The sequence below is a fragment of the Marmota monax genome, unplaced genomic scaffold, assembly GCF_021218885.2.
Source record: "Marmota monax isolate L192 unplaced genomic scaffold, Marmota_monax_Labrador192_F-V1.1 WCK01_AAM20220418_F8-fsc00334, whole genome shotgun sequence".
In the NCBI taxonomy this organism is placed as follows: domain Eukaryota; kingdom Metazoa; phylum Chordata; class Mammalia; order Rodentia; family Sciuridae; genus Marmota; species Marmota monax.
The window spans coordinates 579,833-584,188 of record NW_026692252.1 but is presented as its reverse complement, the minus strand read 5'-3'; the positions used below and the strand labels follow the sequence as shown (position 1 = coordinate 584,188).

The window sequence follows — 4,356 nt, the reverse complement described above, 5'->3', positions numbered from 1 at the left end:
AGCTGGCTGAAGTTTCACCGGGTTTTCTAACCACTGAAGGTTGGTGGCAACTGCTCTGGGATCTTTGCAGTGTAGGGAGCTACCGCGAAGTCCGATTGGATGCCCCCAAGGCATCACCTTTGTGTCCACGCATTCTGAGGTGCAAAACCGAGGGCGGGGGCGGAAGCCAACTGCCGGGATACAGCAGCTGTCCTCGGCTTCCTGCCCGCCCGGTCAGCTGCCCTTGGCAGGCAGAGGACACCCGGCGCAGGCCTCGTTCTACCATTGGGGTGGGCAAGCAAGAGACTTTGCCTCCTGAGTCTGTCCCCCTGAGCTGGGCGGAACACCCTAGCCTGTGCTTCGGAGCCTCAGCAGCCAGCCCAGCAACAGCGGCAGCTGAGCTTCACCCAAGCCGAGAGAGGAGGACCACCAGGGCCTGTGGACCTGATAGTGAAATGCGGGGAGAAAGAGGAACAGGCGGGCTGCAAAAAGGTGTGGTGGCCCCAGGCCCGAAGCCTGAAGACCGAGCGCGGCAGGCAGAGGGCTACTGGGCTTTTACCGCAGGCAGCATGGCCTAGGGGTTGTCACTGCCACACGAGTCACTGCGCCATCTGGGCAGCTGCTGCTGTCCTGCTCTTGGTACCAGGCACCTCAGGTAAGACCTCGCCCATTCGCTGGTGGCTCAGGCTGTAGGCTCGCGGCTCACCCCTTCCTCTGCGGCTTTGGCCCTCACTTCCTGGTTAGCTCCAGTCCTCTGGAACCAGGGCTATCTGTGCCAAGCAGGGGGCCAGCGTGGACCCTGCGCTGTGGCCCGTACCGAGGATGCCTGGGGCTGGTTCTAGCCTCTAGGAACGGCTGAGTATTTTCAGAAGCTGGGGGCTGGGCTTAGCGGGGCTGGGAGTGGTGAGCCAGCGAATGTGGGACAGAGCACTAGTGCTTGCCGGAGCCCCAGACCTGCGTCTTGGGAAGTGCCAGGTGGATCTCAGAACCAGTCTTGGTCCTTCCTCCCCGAAGTTACCCATGCAAGGCACAGGAACCCCGTGTTCCTGAGTCCCCTAACGCCAGAGTGGGCTGGTGCCCTGCTGAGCGCTCTGGTTGAAGGAAGCCCAGGGAACACACTTTCGCCACAGGGGAGCTGTGGGAGCCAGAAGCTCTTGAATCCAGAATTCAGGCTTTCTCTAGCCTCTTGATTGAAGTGTGTGGCTTCCCTTTTAAGTCTTCTTCTCCCTTACCGTCTGGTATAGTTGAAGTGGTGTTTTAGGATTGGGGGCTCCAGCGACATCCCCAACCCCAAGTCCCGGAGGAGGTGACCACTTGGAGCAACAGGGCTCCGGCCCCAGAGTGTCATTTTCTCTTGGGGAAACCCTGCCACCTAGGGGCCTTGTGTAGACTAGACTGTGGATCCAGAAGGCAGCGCTGGAGACCTGCCTGGGGTGCCCCTAAAAAGCGGTTTAGTCCTCGCGGTGCGGGCAAGGGTACCTATGGTCTGAGTGCCCTTGGCCAGATTCCGGGCAACCTGCGGGTTTGGGGGACAATGAGCGGTGCGCTGAAGGACTGGAGGCCAAGAAGGTTGGCTTTAAAACCTTAAAGAAAAAAAAAAGTGTGAGATGCTCTACACGCTTAAAGCGGTTTCTGTATACACTTTCCTTCCACATTCCTGCAGACAGGTGAGAACTGGGGGACAGTTACAGGCAAGGGGCGCTTAGCTCTTCCCATGGCCTGATGCTAAAAGCCCGCTCTGCCGCTCTGGCTGCCCCAATGGACCAGAGGCAGCATGTTGAGGGTCCTTTCTTGGTGGGGCCAGTGTTTGGGTTTAAGCAGATACTGATTACATCAGCATTCTTGAACTACTTGATCTGGAAGGAGAATTACATTTAAATCGCTGTTCATTAAAGCATAAACCATCTGGAGTGTACTATGAAATAAGTAAACATCTTTTTCCCCCTCTGTATTTCTTCATTTATTTTATTTATTTATATATTAAAGTGGAATGCATTACAATTCACTGGGCCTGACCCTCAGCACCACATAAAAATAAATAAAATAAAGGTTAAAAAATGTTTTAAAACTGCTTTGTAAAAGAGTAGAATACATTTTTATTATATAACACTATATATTTTTTTTTAATTTTATTTTCATGCAATACATTTTCTTTTTACCAATTCCCACAGTGGGAAAGTAATTTATCATTATTTTTAGTTTTATATTTGTGAGCAGAGTATTTTAGGATAAGTAAAACACATTGGAGAATTATATCTTTTTGGAATTTGTAATATTGTGGTATGTCTACTAGGAAGACTTCTCTAACTTGAGCATCTTTAAATTTAGAAGCTCTCCAATCTTTCCTTCCTAGGATATAGAAATCTGCAATATGAGATTTTAGCATCTCCTAATTTAAAAGTTTCCCTAGGACATAAAACAATCAGTAGCTGGTATCAACTGAACAGACAGGGAAATTTGCAAAAGTAAATACTATCTAATTTTTTGCAAAGTCATGAATTAACAGTCTTTCTCTTTTTCTATTATTTCCAAGACAAATGCAGAAATGATCATATACTGATACTGATAAAGCTAAATTCTCTTTAAGATACTGACAAAAGCAAAAACTCATATGTAAAGTTTAATCATACTGTGAGTCTCATGAACTTGAAGACAACCCCATTAACTCACTAGAATGCAGAACTAGGTCTCATAATTTCTTGAATACATTTCCTCTCAAACCTCTTCCTCAATAATTAAATTCTAAAATAACCACGTGATTAGAAGAAGATTTGCCCACCAATGAACTTTCAGTTATTTCCTCCTTATTGTGAGTTGAATGACAGAGCAGAGGTAGAGGCATAAAATCAATTCTCAAGTCAAAAAGGTCAAAATTTCCACAGCATGGCAACAGCTTTGCAGATGCCCACATCATGAAAGTTGAAATAATATCAGCCCAGCAAATGTTAAAGCTGAGAGTGACAAAAGGCCTGCCTGCCTTGGCAGCTTTCTGCGATGCATCCAAATGAACATAATCAGGGACAACTTTTCCAAGGTCCCAGTTACTATGAAGAATGAGGACTGAAGCCAAAGAGTAGTCCATTGCAGAGCAAGGATTCAAATATGCAGTTGGAAGCAGGCCCAGGAACAAAACACTAACAACCCTCTCACTAGTCCAGTGAAGAGATGCAGCCTTGGAACCAGAATGTCGATTTGGTGACAGGTGAATGTACTATGTTCTAGTCCATCCTGGGGTAGGTCGGTCCTGGAGAAATGCTGAGACCTGAGCAGGTCTGACCAATGGGGTTCAGAGGAATAGAGTTCAGCCTCCCTGAGCACCACAGAGGACACCCAGCCTCAAGAGAACTGCCATCTACCTTTTGAGGGTTCAAGGTCATCCATCAACCCCTTAATTTTTTTTTTTAGAAAAACTGGTAAGTGATACAAATGTACAGCTATAACAAGTGCAATGAAATAAATCATGGCACTTTTCTTTTAGAAGATGCAGATTGTTAAATTTTTATCAGAAGTGATCTCACAAGAATTCAGGGAGGGGTGGTATCCAGGTGTCTTTGAGGCCAGATAATATTTCATTTAAGGGACTGAAAATCTCAGTCTTAATATATTGTCTGGATTGCCAGAACTTTAACTTTTTCCCCTTTAAATTTTTATTTCAGAAACTCCTATATATTTAAAATTAGAGTATTACAGTGACCCTGTTGTTATCTGAATGTTTGTGTCCCACCAAAAATCATATGTTGAAACATGCTACCCAGTGTCCTAATGTCAGTAGATGGTACCTTTTGGAAAGTCCTAAGGACTCCAACTTTTGAATGGGATTTTTGTTCTTAGGAATGAGGTTAAAGGGAGCATCTTAGGCCTTTTTGCCCTCTGCCTTCCTTCGTGAGGACACAGAATTTGTCCCCTCTGGGGATGCAGCCACAAGATGCTATTTCAGAAGCAGAGAAGAGCTCTTACCAGATACCAAACCTACTAGCACCTTTACCGTGGAATTTCCATGCCCCAGAACTCTAAGAAATATACTGTTGTTTAGAAATTGCCCAGTCTGTGATATTTTCTCATAGCAGCAACAATAGACTAAACCAGAACACCCATATATTTTTCACCTGATTTCAATAGTGACCATATACAGTTATTTATTTTCATCTCCCCAGGCCTGCTTCATGGGTCCTAGACAGCCAACTTTTCCCCCCTTTAAGTGTGTAAGAATTAAGTTTGGAAAGAACTCCCCCCCACACACACACACATAATCACAGTACTGTTGTTACAGACAACAACATCAGGTACCAGTCTTTCTTTTTATGTGATATCAGGTCTTCCTCAGTTTTCCAGCCATCTGGAAAGGGCCCTTCACTCATAGGGTATCCTATTTACCTT

General features: G+C 46.1%; 1 pseudogene; it reads right to left on the bottom strand.

The window, feature by feature from the left end:
* Positions 1-2,846: 2,846 nt before the first annotated feature.
* On the bottom strand, positions 2,847-3,331 carry LOC124086172 (succinate dehydrogenase [ubiquinone] cytochrome b small subunit, mitochondrial-like; annotated as a pseudogene).
* Positions 3,332-4,356: the final 1,025 nt, after the last annotated feature.